Below are 16,116 nucleotides of genomic sequence, written 5' to 3'. Positions count from 1 at the left end.
TTTGTTAACACCATCGGGTAGGTTTAGGGTTGGGTTTGGTGTAGGGCTTTTAGCGATGGTCCCCGGATAATTGAATTCTGAACCGCCGCAATACGTACCAGAAGCAACATAATAAAAACAGCAATACGTAACTAGATTAACGTAATCACAATGTGCCAGGGTTCACATATTAAACCTGTGTTTTAGAGCCACTCAGTGGACATTTCTCTTTGAGACTGTTGCAAAACGTGCAGTGATGTACGTAAAAATGGTCCTGCAGAAACGTACTATACCCAGAGGTACGTATTTTTATGAGACTGGGTTGAACAAAAGCATAGCTGTCAGAGACCCAGTTCAGCAGAAAAAAATACAGATATTATCAATTCAAGTATTATAAATTATTGTGTAAATTATTTGTTGTGTGTACAGTATTTACTCAAGTTATTAGGGCTGCACGATAAATCACATGCAATATTTAAGGCTTTACTGACAAGATGCACATTAAGTATCGCATGCGTTTTTGTCATGCAGCCCTACAAGTTATGTTTTTGTTAGTTGGCATAGTATATTACTGTTGTAATAATACACTTGTAATAACATAATAACAATCATACAGATGGAAAATAATCTCAAAAAAGACAAACATAATAAAAAAAAAACCTTTCTGATAAAGCAGTCGATCATTAAAAACAATGCATATCATTTTGTCATGCTATGCAAGATGTGTGTCTGCTTCTTTTGTCCTTGCATCATAAAAGCTTTGATGTATAGTTCGAGAGAAATTCCTCACAAATAGCTTGTTGTCAGTTAGAGAAAGAAGAATGGCCTGTCACCATCATAAGATGTGTCTGCTGAACTCTTAAACGTACTGACTCAGAGGAAGATAATAATAAACTCAAAGGCTTATTTCCAACAACAAAAAAACTCCTCAGTCGAAATGAAAGACTATGACAAATCGTTGTTCTAATGTTTCCTGTGTGGGTGTGCCGTATGCGAATGTGTCTGTGTGTGTCCCTGTTGGCCAAGCAGCAGGGTGACTACTCCCCCTGTCTTCCCACCATCTGCCCAAGAGAGAGCTCCTCCAGCTCCCCTTCCACGATCAGCACTTTTCCAGGCTAAAGCCAAGAGAGGCGAGAAATCCAGCTAACTCTGCAGGTCCAAGCCATCGCTCACCTGTGTCAATGAGAACACAACTCACACAGTCTCACTGATGAGCAGTTAATCAAAGAAAATAAAGTTAGGAAACTAACAATTCAAGACTTCTTAAAGTTGTTTTAGAAGCGTAGGCAAAAGGAATGCATATATAAAAAAAAAATTAATAATCATAATAAAAAGATAAGAAATATATATATTATATATATATAAATATATATAAAAAAAAATTAATTAAAATATTTATATATTAATACAAAATATTTACCGACAAAAGCAAGAAAAAAAAAAAATATATATATATATAGTACAGACCAAAAGTTTGGACACACCTTCTCATTCAAAGAGTTTTCTTTATTTTCATGACTATGAAAATTGATTCACACTGAAGGCATCACAACTATGAATTAACACATGTGGAATTATATATGGAATTATATACATAACAAAAAAGTGTGAAACAACTGAAAATATCTCATATTCTAGGTTCTTTAAAGTAGCCACCTTTTGCTTTGATTACTGCTTTGCACACTCTTGGCATTCTCTTGATGAGCTTTAAGAGGTAGTCACCTGAAATGGTCTTCCAACAGTCTTGAAGGAGTTCCCCGAGAGATGCTTAGCACTTGTTGGCCCTTTTGCCTTCTGTCTGCGGTCCAGCTCACCCCTAAACCATCTCGATTGGGTTCAGGTCCGGTGACTGTGGAGGCCAGGTCATCTGGCGCAGCACCCCATCACTCTCCTTTTTGGCCAAATAGCCCTTAATGCTTTCAGTGGGACTCTACAATTTTCATAGTCATTAAAATAAAGAAAACTCTTTGAATGAGAAGGTGTGTCCAAACTTTGGTCTGTACTGTATATAAAATTACTTAATAAAGCGAATATACCTAATGTTACCAAATTAATCAAGCCATGTGACTTTTAGTAACAACCCCAAAGAAGAACATCATACACCAAATGTAAATAATATTTGTAAACTTAATAAAAATTGTCATTAAAACCAAAAAAATAAATAATGTGTAGACTTAAAAAAATCCTAAATATCAACCTGATAAACGGTCTGATCGATACCATCAGGAATAGGCTCAAAAAAGCAAACACCTCAAATCCCCACTTCTCCTCATGCTTCTTCTGGTCAGTCATCTCTCTCAAGCTGAGACTCGAAACCCCCCATATGCCCTTCACAGACTAAAGAATGGTCAAACTTCCATTGAGCCAAGCAAGCCTAATATAAGCCATTTAGATGTTTGGAAAGGCTTACCCTTTTCAGTGCTCAAAGCTCCATTAGATAAAGAGGAGCAGGGCAGGCTAATTAGAGTCTGACCGTTTGGCCATTCTAGAGTAAAGATTCATTTGCACTTGTCTTACAATCAGTTTCTCTCTCTCTTTCTCTCTCCAGTTAATAGAAAAATAAGCTACTTCACTCTGCATCGCTGGCAGTGACACCTGCGATGGAGGGGGTAATGGTGTTTAATGGCCTTTTACATTTTTATTCAGTCTGAGAATCATAAAAGAGGAAGCAGGCAGCCACTGGATCTTTTAATAATCCCAATGCTATGGCAACCGGAAGCAAGCTCTGCCATCTGACTTTAGGTGGCTCGCCAGTTCTCATATTGGCAGAAATGCAGAGATATCAAGAAAAAGCCAAGTTTCTAAATTTCTGCAAGGTCACCAGTGGTGTTTTGGTGATCCTAATAATAGACGTTTTAAAGTTTAAGTGCTGCCTGGGGGTCTTGCCCGTGTTCATTAGGAATCCTGGCCTGCTTGGCCGACACAGCAAGGAATAGGCATTAATAAGGCAAAGGGAAAAAGGAAAGAACAGAGAGGGAGGAAAATGGAGAAGTAATGTTTATGTTTTGGAAGACTGCGCCAGTGTCTTTGCACACCCTGGCGGCAGAGACAAATTCAGATCCAATTTGAGAGTTGTGGCTTTTACACATCTGAGACCTGCTGTATCACAAGACCCTATCTTTTATTTATTTACAGAAGTGCTGTGAGAGAGAAAGAGAGAGAGAGAGAGAGAGAGAGAGAATCTCACTCTTGAAAGAATTTGTCAAATCACACTCATCACACTCAGGATTGTGCATAAATAACAAACACATCAGACACAAATACAAACCTGCGAGATTTGATGCAGATATCACCGAGTTTGTGCTTGTTTGTCCATTACATCGGTGATTCCCATCGAGGGGTATGTTTACACCAGAGGGTACTTTAGCAGGTTTCACTGCATACTTGGAAATACTTTTTAAAATGAACCTACAAACAAAACAAACAAACAAACAAAATTACAACCTAATTGTACTAAACATTTTTTTTTTTCAACAGATTACCTAAATCATATTATTTTCAGGTTCTATGAAAAATGCAAAATAATGTGTACTGTAATATATTCAAGTTTTACAAATTCATAGTAGATTGCCCTGGTTTACACCCATCATTAACGTGTTTTTGGAATTCAGATCACAATAATCATAATAAATAATTAAGTTAGACTGTAAATATTAATATATATATATATATATATATATATATATATATATATATATATATATATATATATATATATATATATATATATATATATATATATATATATATATATATATAATGTTTAAAAAAATATATCTTATTCTCACCAAGGCTATATTTATTTGATAAAAAAAATATGTACAAAAAGTAGATTTGACACTATGGAATTGCAATATGTTAACAAATTAAATTATTATTATCACCAGATTTCACTTCTAAACCTACAGTATTATCTCTATTAAATCCTTACATATCATTTACTTAGGGATTCATATTAAAAAAAGAAACCACTGACAGAAACTGACATTTTGAATATATGTCTGCTTCTCACCTACAATATTGATTGTTTTTCAGTTGTTATTTATTTACCATTGATAATAAAAAAAATTACAATGCTAAAGGATAACCACTATAATAAGTGCTAACACATTTCTGTATTTAATGTGTTGTTCTATCAGTCACAAAAATGCAGTACAGTATAGTGGGGCTGCCTCCGTTTAACACATTTGACCATTCTGCGTAATTTCAATTTTTTTTTTTTCACCCAAAATCAGTGCAAAAAAATGTGCAAAAAAAGCCTAAGGGGGAACATACATTAAAAAAAGACATTACATTAGAAGCCTTGTTTTCAGCGAAAATAGAAAACTTTTTTAAAATCTGCTGAAACAAATGGGATTTTTGATTTTTGAGACCGTCAGCAGTCCTAGTCAGTCTTGAAGATCCAGTCCAGGTCCAATAGTCAGTCTTACGAGTGGTCTCCTGTCCAGCATTAGCTGAGTGAACACAGTGCTGTGTCGTTTAAATAGTCAGTGATAGACGTCAAACCCAATTCTTTCGCAAACTCCATCTGCTTCATACAGATGTCTCAATCAAGCCAGCAGCTGCGTGGTGTCTTACTGTCAGAGGGGGCCGGGGCTATACTTGTACACACTTCTGTTTAGACACAGGAAGCATACCTGCCATACGCCACATGCTACCTGACCTTCGCGTCTGCTACCTGTCATTCAGCCCCCTCACGGACCCTCAACATGCTAACGTAAGCGTCCACACCCTCACACACACACATACCCAGCAAACTCCTCCTCTAACTCTTGTAATCCCTTCTGTCTCTATGAAATGCTTCAATTGTTTAGAGAAAAAGCCAGAGGCAAAGATATTTTAGTGTTATCAATTAAACACATCAGCATCAGAGACAAAATAATGGTTTGTTGTGACATGTTGCAGATGGCGTTGTGCTATGTGCTTATCACGAAACAGGTGATCACGACTATGGTTTAACTTATGTTAAACAATAATCTTTACAAGAAAACTGTTAAATATCTTGATATTACTTTCAATGAACACATTCTGGATCTTTTTGTCTTGTTACTTCTTTGTATATTTAGGATAATAGAAATAGAACAGAACAGAACAGTATTTATGAATGCCCAACATACAAAAAGATCCAGTAAAACACATACAATAAAATCAATAAAAAAAAAAAAAAAAAGCAATTAATCACTTAAATGTAAAAGTTTAAAAAGTAATACAGTTTTTAAATGGATTTTGAAAACAAGAAGCAGTAGAGATTTTCTCATTTTACCATTTTTGATGCAAAAGCCTTGTTGTTACATTTACTTTCTAAAACTCTAGGGGAAAAAAAATGGTGAAACCTAAAAAAAAAATAAAAAAAAAAATAAGGAGAGTTCAACCAAAAGTGAACATTGTGTCATTAAGTAAAGGTTACTGTTTTCCCTTGAGTAAAATTATTTGGTTTCAACAGATCTCAAGTAAAGTACAGATTCCCCCAAATAACACTTAAGAATAGTTGTAAAGTGTAAAATGCTGCATTGCTTTGGCAGTACGAATATACAAATATTTATCATGCCGATAAAGCATTTAAACTGTGCGAGAGAGACTCCTTGACCTTCTGATGACACCATTCTTCAGTCTCTCAGGGCACGGTTGGACACTGGTTCCTTGTACAAATACAGAGCCAAACAGATGCTATTTCAGCCCAGAGGACAATACAAACATGCTGACAATATACAAATGACCAATCATCTGTGGGTGTATACTTGAACAACATGCACTGCAATGCACTACAAGACTGAACATAATAGAAACTTAATACATTAGCATGAACACACAAGTAATAAAAAAAGAAAGAAAGAAAAAGAAAACATCCAAGTGACAGCATACAGTAGTTTTAGTGGCATAGCCTCCTCTCTTTGTCCATTCAAGACCTTATGGAGCCACTGCTTCCTGTCCTTTTGCCTGTTTTTTGACCATCAGACATCTCAAAATCACACTATGAAATTGTGATCTTATAAAGACTGTGATCTTTATAAGATCACAGTGTGATCTTATAAAACACCATTTACACTTTGCTCTCATATATTGCAAATTCCTGTGATGGATTTTCAGTAGCCATTGTACTAGCCATAATAGCCACTGTCTTCGGTGTCACATGATCAATGTTATTTCTTACTAATGAATTATAACACAATTGTACTGCTTAATATATTTGTGAAAATCTGTCAAAATATTTTGTTATAAATAAGTCATTAGACATTATATATGACTTTACTGTCACTTTTAAACAATTTCATGTGCCCTAGCTGAATACATACCTAGCTGTCTGTTTATTTAAGTATATATACATTATATATTACTGAGCCATATTTTTGAGTACAGTAGTGTTTGCATACAGTACACAATGGACACACAGTTTCACCATCACACTGTACAAACTGTACATACTGATAGGGATCTAGTTTAGTTCCATAAAGCTTGTCTTTTTTTTTCTTTTTCTCAGGTTGATTAAAGATCCCATGTTGACTTCAGAGTCACACTGAATAGCGGACATAAAGCCAAGCCAGCAGCTCATCAAACGCGCCACACGATACCCACATTAAAGGTAATGTTTCTGCCACTCCATCTCGCATTGTTTTATTTTTCTCTCTGGCTTTAATGAATGTGACAAAATTATGCCGATTTAAAACCGTCTGCTTTACTGTTCTGTTTGTTTATCTATTTCTTATTTCCTCATCTTTTCCCCAGCTCGCATCTGTCATTCTTCAGTGTTTTCATTTTATTGGCCACTCCATAGAGCAGTACTGTTGATCGCTGCCCATTTTCGGATTAGGAGATTAAGTTATTCATCACTCACCGAGCTCCCTGCTGCGCCACTGCTATCAGGACACCACCAAATCACAACATCTCAGCCAGCCATTTCAAAATAATTGAATGCACAATAATTTCCCTATTAATACGTTTCTCATATTAGCGATTATGCATGAAACATCCCCATTATCTGTGGCAGTGTTTTGATTCTCTCTTTTTTTTTCTTGTGTGCCTGTGTTAATGTCTTGCTCCTCTCCAGTAAATCTAATAGAAAGGATTGAATAGCTCACGCCAGGATGAAGGGATACATTACAGATAGCCTCCTATTTTTTATTTATTTTTATTTTTTTTCCTCTCCCTCCCTCCTTCTCTGGTGGAAGATGCAGAAGAAAGTGAAAGAAAACTGATCATTTTCGAGCAGGGTGGTGGGGACGAGCTATGACGGTTGCTAGAACAACAGTAACTCAACCTCTCACAGCTGTCTCGTAGAAGTTGTTTTGTCATTTTGCTGGACGAATTAATTTATTTTTCCTCTTTTAAGCATTAATTATATGGAATAAAAAAATTCACAGATTTTATTCTGAAGTAGGGGGGATTTGTTCACATGAAGGTGTGCTATGCCAGTCATACAAATAGTAGTTGCACACATTTTTGCACTCAGCACTCCAAAGACATGTCATATATGCAAGTATTAGCATGAGAACAGATCATTAAATCCATTGAAGGCAGCCAACCAAAACGCCTCTGCACACCAGCGGCCATTATGTCGTCATCATTCTTCAGTAAATCGTGTTTTGCTTTGTACTAAAAATAATCCTCTCTTCCACAGCAAGGTCAGAAGTGGACTCACAACATGGCTGGTCACTGTTAGAGATCATCTTCAAACATCAAAGTGTGTTAATCACTTGTGTTAAATGTGCTTGAGCCTGTATAAGGGGTGGAAGTGAGCATATACTGACATTGCAAGATCTATTATGGCAGGTGAATGTGTCTTAACAGCAGGAAGAGAGAAGATAAAATAAAGGAAATCAACATAGAGAGCTTGTCTCACCATTAAGAATCCTCTATGGATCTAATCTAATCCAAATTAATGAATCCTGTCTAATTATTAAATTCGACATCTGAACAAACAACATCTTTTACACATTTAACTGAACAGAGAAGCATGCGCTTAACCATAAGATGGTTTGTACCAAAAGGGGAAAACTAAAGGTCCATCACTTCGACATTTTCATAAATAATTGTAACCTCAGTTGTAATTTTACTTTAATAAGTTGTATCTTTCCAAGCATAATACATTAAAACTCATGATCATTTTGTTTCTTTACCTGTAAACTGAAAAGGTAAGAATTGCAACACTGACAGTAGTTATCATATACAGTGTATATATGGAGCAGCTGTGGCCTAATGGTTAGAGAGTTGGACTTGTAACCTGAAGGTCGCAAGTTCGAGTCTCGGTGCTGGCAGGAGTTGTAGGAATTAATTAACAGCGCTCTCTTCCACCCTCAATAGCCATGGCTGAAGTGCCCTTGAGCAAGGCACTAAACCCCCAGTTGCTCCCTGGGTGCTATATATATCGCTGCCCGCTGATCTGGGTGTGTGTTCACTTCTCACTGCTGTGTGTGTGCACTAAAATGCAGACTTGCAGCCAATTCCAAGTATGGGTTATACATATGTGTATGTGTGTAATTGTGGTTGCTTAACAACAGACATGGGGACTTGTGACTTGGTGACTTGGACTCGAGTCGATTCGAGTCGCTATTTTTAGGACTTGAGACTTGACTCGGACTTGGAAGTTAAAGACTCGGGACTTGACTTGACTTGAGACACGATGACTTGAATGACTTGAGTGTTAATCACATCATGTTTTCAGTTTGAATATAAAATATATAAATTATTTTTTTAAATAAAGTTGATTACTCAGCTGGAGCGCAGGCTGAGAATAGCGTCGTGACTGGATCAGGACACTATCATCAGTCATGCCCTCTCTACCTTACACACACCACGCCCACTTAAATCAGATATCACATCACATCAACAGGTCAGCCTGAGAGGTACCGAGGGTCATCGCTTTTGTCTTCAATAGAAAACTTCAAAAAACGCGTGGAAAACGCTAGTCGCGCCGCTTTCTCCTTGTTTCCAAAGCGCTCGGACAGACGTGCTCCTGGGGCGTCTGTCGTTGCTAAGCATCCATGACACGCTCTCTCTCATTGAAGACGCGGAGATTTCAGCAGAGGATAAATGGATTTGCAGCACTAAAAATCGCTCGCAGTAGCTCTGCTACTAAATTCGTTTCAAAATGGCAATCCATATACAGCTATGAACAGCTGTTCCTTCATCTTAGCTGAGCTTTCAACGTTGATACGGGAAAGGATGAAGCTGATTGGTTAGTTATTGTCACATGACCTGCGGTGCGCTTGCGGCATTCTGTAAAGTTTAGATGTTTTTAACTCGATGCGGTGCGATGCGCGCGCGTTGCTTCCATTATGAGCGCGCATACCGCGCGCCTACATTGGAAATAACGAACTTGCGCGCGCAAAAGACGTGATGTGAACGGCCCCTAATGATCCGCTAGCAGGCAATCAAAAAAACGCATTCCAGGGGCGGCACTAGGGCTGGGCTAAGGGGGCATAAGCCCCGAATATTTTGTTACCTTGTCTTTCTCATAGAGCAAAACAATTAATCAGAAAAACTAATGTAGCTGCCGCGATTACCCAATCATGAGAACTGCATATATATATATATATATATATATATATATATATATATATATATATATATATATATACAGTACAGAAAATAAATATGACGTATTTTAAGTTGTTTCATACTTTTTTGTTATGTACAGTACAGACCAAAAGTTTGGACACACCTTCTCATTCTAAGAGTTTTCTTTATTTTCATGAATATGAAAATTGTAGAGTCACACTGAAGGCATCAAGGGCTATTTGACCAAGAAGGAGAGTGATGGGGTGCTGCACCAGATGACCTGGCCTCCACAGTCACCGGACCTGAACCCAATCCAGATGGTTTTGGGGTGAGCTGGACCGCAGACAGAAGGCAAAAGGGCCAACAAGTGCTAAGCATCTCTCGGAGAACTCCTTCAAGACTGTTGGAAGACCATTTCAGGTGACTACCTCTTGAAGCTCATCAAGAGAATGCCAAGAGTGTGCAAAGCAGTAATCAAAGCAAAAGGTGGCTACTTTAAAGAACCTACAATATGACATATTTTCAGTTGTTTCACACTTTTTTGTTATGTATATAATTCCATATATAATTCCACATGTGTTAATTCATAGTTTTGATGCCTTCAGTGTGAATCTACAATTTGCATAGTCATGAAAATAAAGAAAACTCTTTGAATGAGAAGGTGTGTCCAAACTTTTGGTCTGTACTGTACATAACAAAAAAAGTATGAAACAACTGAAAATACGTCATATTTATATTCTATACTCTGAGAGAGAGAAAGAGAGAGGAGAAAAGTAACAGTTTAATGTTGTATGTAAACTGTGTTTGAGAGAGAGAGAGAGAGAGAGAGGTGTTCAGAGAGGAGTCTGTTGGATGTTTAGCTGTTATTTGTTTTATGGACTCAATGTTGAAAATGTAAAACATTTCAAACACTGTTGGCAGAAGTGAAAAATAAATAAATTTTAGGAAGTTACAATTTTGTTTGATTCCATGATGTATTTTACTGAACATGAGTATTTACAATGCAAATCCAAATTATTTTAATTTACTGACAGTTACTTATATCTTGTCTTTTAACTTTATTAAGATCAGATTCTGCAGGTAAAATAACAATATTAAGGTGACTTGACTTGGACTTGACTTGACATAGCTTGTGACTTGACTTGACTTGACTTGCCCAAGAAAAAAATACTTGGGACTTACTTGAGACTTGAAGGTTAAGACTTGAGACTTACTTGAGACTTGCACATGTGTGACTTGGTCCCATCTCTGCTTAACAATTCCATTAATGATTCTTTTTGCACTTTTGAGGAGAAGCACCTGTAAATTCAGTGCCTCAGCAACAAATGTCATTAAAAAAGTATTAAAAATTCAAAACTTGTTCTAAATAAGAAATGGTTCCATATAATCACAACCCTAGATATAACAGATAACTATAAGCATTATATAGCATTATGAATATTTTTATGAAGCACAAAGACTTTCTTTTTTATGCACTACATATAGAAAGAGTTTCATAGAAAGTGTTACTGAACATACTGCTGACTTCATTTGATTAATAGTAATATCATAAACAGACACATGATTTCACAGCGGGCAGAAAAATAAATAAATAAATAAATATCTGTGAGTGAAAGTGTGTTTGTGTGGAGCAACCCAGTTGCCATCACAAATGAACATGTGCTCTCTCTGCACAGATGACACTCAAAATGCATTATGACCATTAATGAAAAAGTTAATGGGCCATTTTCTTACATATCAATTTACATTTTACAATTTGGGTACACAAATGATGTCTGCGACGGCGGGTCCTTAATATTTTGCTCAAGGAAACAGTTCTAATGTGTTTTGTGGGCATCAAATGTAGTGAATAATGATGCGTCCATCGCATGCAAATAAGATGACAGTTGGAATGGGCTGATCAACAGTGCTCGCATAAAGAGGTTACAGACTGCCATGTGCCGCGCTCAGTTTCAAAAATGTCATCTACCATATTGCAGTGTGTCCATGTTTGCAACACAAACCAATATGCTCAATTACGATCAGCTCCCTTGTGTGCGACTAGCAAATTATATATCACAAAGTATCCCAATTTTCACACTCTGCTGTATTAAATTTCATTAAACATGCAAACTTAATGCAAGCAGACAGAGGCCTTAGATGTACTGTACATTATATTAAGACATTAACTCTTATGCACTGGTTATAAATGTGTTTACATACACAGAAGTTTAAAAAATGAATAATAAAAAAAAAGAATAATAATAAAAAGAAAAATCACAAAAATGCAACACAATTACACAATTTTTGTCCAAACACTTAAAGTGAATGGGCTCCACTGTTGTTTTGGACCCCATTGACTGTTATTGAATGGATACAAACGCTTAAAAGGTTATTCAAAATACCATCTTTTGTGTCCTGCAGTAGAAAACAGGGGCCTGGCGGGAACTATCCCTTTCATTTAAATACTCACAGTACAGGATTTTAGGTCACTAAATGGTTAGTAAATAAGATGGTTACTAAATAGCATGCAGGTTTATTGTCTGGTTCATAAAACTACATAAAGTTTATACTTAAGTGTATGTTAACAGCAGTCATTAAATGCAGTACAGTTGTATGGGATCTACTTGGGGATCTGCTATCCCATCTCCTCCCAACACATTCCAACATGCTGAGCTCCCTCTCATTTTGAAAGAAAATAATAATTTTCACGGTGGAGCGTCGTTCTCCATGCAGCACTCCCGCATGATGCTAGTGCTCAAATGGATGCAGCGAGGGCTGAGCGCAAGGGCTTATGGATGTGAATATATGTATCAGTGCTTCGGCATGTGAAGTGAGAAAACACAGGGCAGAAAGCCAATCACACACCCACACACACCTGAGGAAGGCATCATCACCGCAACCTGTTGTTTTAGGGCACATTTCTGTATGTGTGAGGCACATGGGAGTGCTGTCACACCTTTTAAACTCACAGCCACCAACAAAAATAAATAAATAAATAAATGCAAATCCATTTTGTTTGATGTATCTTCAAGCTTCGAAGGTCATGTTAGAAATGCCGCTACGTGACATTTGTTTGTGTGGGTGAGTATCCTAAAAGACTGTATGTTAAGATACAACTCAATTCCCACTCCAACAATAGCTTTGATAAGCACTATAAGCGAACGACACCCATTGCTACAGGACATATTTTCAGCACTCTTCATATACATTAATGCAAATGAAAAGACGCCCGCAGTTTGACGTGCTCCTTATTCCACTACCTGGCACGTTCCCGCCTTCTCATCTTTTCTCCTCTACCAGCAGCAGTCTAAAGCAATGGCCAATAACACAGCATGCTGGAACAGATACCTGCAAAGTTAATATCATTAATCAATACCAATGGAATTGTATGGAGGGACGCAGTCAAGTGAGCCTCCCAGCAGTACCAATCTCCCTCCCTTTAAACCTCATTTGCAAGCCCAAGATGGCCGCATGGATGACTGGCAGCAAAGTTTTTCCAACAAATTTCATGGGGCATGAGCCAAAGATAATAGGTTTTCAGCCCAATGACAATCCAATTACAACGCCAATCAAAGCTGACTCTATGCAGGCTAATTATCAGCTTCAGCCGTCAGTTCAAATACTAACATAACACTTTTTATTTGAATTAAAATTCAGTTTTGAAACCAGGCGGGTCTGCCATCCCTGATGAGCGGTGAGCAGCGGAGAAGCCTACCATGGCGGTTGCTTCTGCGCTGATAACAAACGGCAGGGTATCGTTTCAGTAGAATGGAACATCCTCTAAAATGTTTAGGGATGGTTTCCTTATGTCTATGAACGTTACGAGGAGCTTATCTTCCAATGTGGTTTGAGGTTAATCAGACCTGTCTAATTGAACATTGGGTGTGATACTGAATTAGTCCAATTAACTTATCACTGATAGTGATTTGGCATGTGCGTTTCAAACTGCAATACATTACATAGTAGTGCTGCCAGTTTTAAAAAGTATAATGAAAATAGCAAGTATATATCAGATCTGTGACCCTGGACAACAAATCCAGCCTCAAGTCGCTGGGGGATATTTTTTAGAAATAGCCAAAAAAACATTGTATGGGTCAAAATTATATGTTTTTCTTTTATGCCAAAAATTATTAGGATATTAAATAAAGATTATGTTCCATGGGGATATTTTGTAAATTTCCTATTGTAAATATATCAAAACTTAATGTCTGATTAGTAATATGCATTGCTAAGAATTAATTTGGACAACTTTAAAGGTGATTGTTTTCAGTATTTCGATTTTTTTGCATCATAAGATTCCAGATTTTCAAATAGTTATATCTCAGCCAAATATAGTCAGATCCTAACAAACCACAAATCAATGTAAAGCTTATTTATTCAGCTTTCAGATTATATGATTGATATGAATATAATTCATTGCATTCTACATGAAGTGCCTTATTTGAAAACAAATATCTGAGAAATATTCTAATATATTTTAATTATTATATAAATGAGTATAGTATAAATACATTTAAAACAAGGTTCCATTAGTTAACTGAATTAGTTAACATGAAATGACAATGAAAAACACTTGTAAGGCATGTAATAATCTCAGGTAATGTTAATTTCAACATTTACTAATACATTATTAAAATTTTAAGTTATGCTAATATTATCTAAAAGACCTGAGCTACCATGAACAAATGTATTTTTCAACAACTTAATAAAGATGAATGAATAGTTAGTCAATGTTAGTTACAGTACTGCATTAACTACTAATGGAATCTAATGTAAAGTGTTTACAGATTTTACACTATATATATATATATATATATATATATATATATATATATATATATATATATATATATATATATATATATGCTGTAAATAAAACAGATTGAGCATTTTTCTACTTCAAAATGTCCGGTTTATCTCAATGTGTTACTTGTAACTGTTTCTGAAATTTTCTAGCAGTTTCTGAGTGCAAATAGTTTCTACACTTTTTTTTCAGTGTATAATCAGGTTAAAAAAAAAAAAAAAATACCTTATTGTTTATGCTGTTTTCAGTTTTATAAATTGTGAGGTGAATTTGTGATTGACTAGTGAATGGCTGTTCCAGAATCCAGGATTATTTCCGAATAACAGCATCCAATGCAGTACAATTTTGAGAGGATAACCGATACAGCGGTGTAAAAACAAAGGATCATGTGTGTATGTCCACGCTACTCTGAGATGTGACGAGATGAAATGCACTGAGGATATGGAGGGCTGGCACAGACATGACATCTAATAATGTCTTTCCTCTACAAGTCCGTCCTGCTTGGGTTGGATTTAGAGAAGGTTTATCTCCTTCATATAACACCCCCACAAACCCCGACACTTGCATTACACTCACACACAAACACACACACAAACTAACAAACAAAACCGGCATCAATAACACAAATGATTAAACATTCATGGCCTTTTATAGGGAACATCTGCTCTATATAGAAGTGTAGCCTGAGGGACATTGTGGAAAGAATCAGGAGAATTTTTCTCAAAGAAGCTCAGGGAAGCAATAAGATGGCATGCAGTTCTGAAAAGAAAACACACATACCATAGATATTCTGAGTGCTTTTGTCTAGATGAACAGACAAATAGCAGGAGGGAATATACCATGACTTCAGTGTATTAAGAACAACTGATTTGGCAAAACTTCTGACACATTTGCCAACGCAAAACTGTATTTTAATGATTGTTTTCAAATTAAAGCTGATAACGGACAAATATGCAATATTATAGAGCTAAACTGTTTTATATAGAGGAAGGAAATTAACCAAAATTAGTAGTTTATAGGCTCTAGGTCAATGTAGGCAGTGCAACATTATAATATATTATGAAAGATGGACAATATTATTACTTTTAAATCTTGCTGTAGAATATAATGCAAATCCATCAATTTAAATTTTTAGAGAAATATTATAAAAATATTTTTAAAATCATACAAAAATATGATATGCAAAACAGAGAAAAAATTTGAATAAACTCAACACACCTCGGATCCCAATTTAATCCTTTAGACATCATGTGAGCAATATTTAGTTCAGTTGATGTATTCTGCACTTTAATGTTTTTTTCCCCCTTTCAAATTTTCTCTTTTATTACCAAACTGCCGTTTCCGTGAGCGTTTCCTATTGATTGCTTCTACCAACTATAAACCCACACAGAGCCACCCCATCTGAGAAATGATTATCTTTGATTATCTCTGAGTTTGTGGTTCAATAAATTCATGAAAATTTGAGGCCTTGCTGTGCTCCCCACCAGAGCCGGCGCATAGAAGTCTCTCTCTCAGCCCTTCAATATGTTATCACTGCTCTCTACACAAACTCTGCACTTCTGAGAAGATTAATGACACATTGTCTGTGGAGATAACATCTGTCGCCACTGCTCCTGAAATATCAAGCTTAATAAATATATTTATGAGCCCTGCTCTCTATAGCACTAATGCAATCAGCCGTTGCCGCTCATGCTGGCCCAAGACACTGAAAACCCATTGACTTATTTTGTAGCAAATTAGTCCAACAACTAATCGCTGAACCCTGCTTCACTTTTTGAATTATGCCTCTGAAACACCCATTCGCTCTGCAGCAACTGCAGTTTGAATTATATCAATTCATAGACTTGCCAGTTTCC

The 16,116-nt window shown here is 36.3% G+C and overlaps 1 long non-coding RNA gene across 1 annotated transcript in view; it reads right to left on the bottom strand.

Annotated features, from left to right (window-relative positions):
• Positions 1-716: 716 nt before the first annotated feature.
• LOC113094347 (uncharacterized) overlaps positions 717-16,116 on the bottom strand; it is a 78,372-nt gene continuing 62,972 nt past the window's right edge. Inside the window, exons 3-4 of the long non-coding RNA XR_003288060.1 lie at positions 3,248-3,387; positions 717-1,152 (exon numbers count right to left, since the gene is read on the bottom strand). This is a non-coding gene — a long non-coding RNA (uncharacterized LOC113094347). The remainder of the gene's footprint in view (positions 1,153-3,247; positions 3,388-16,116) is intronic.

Source organism: Carassius auratus, unplaced genomic scaffold (assembly GCF_003368295.1).
Source record: "Carassius auratus strain Wakin unplaced genomic scaffold, ASM336829v1 scaf_tig00215336, whole genome shotgun sequence".
Taxonomy (NCBI): Eukaryota; Metazoa; Chordata; class Actinopteri; order Cypriniformes; family Cyprinidae; genus Carassius; species Carassius auratus.
This window is presented reverse-complemented; position numbering and strand designations above follow the sequence as displayed.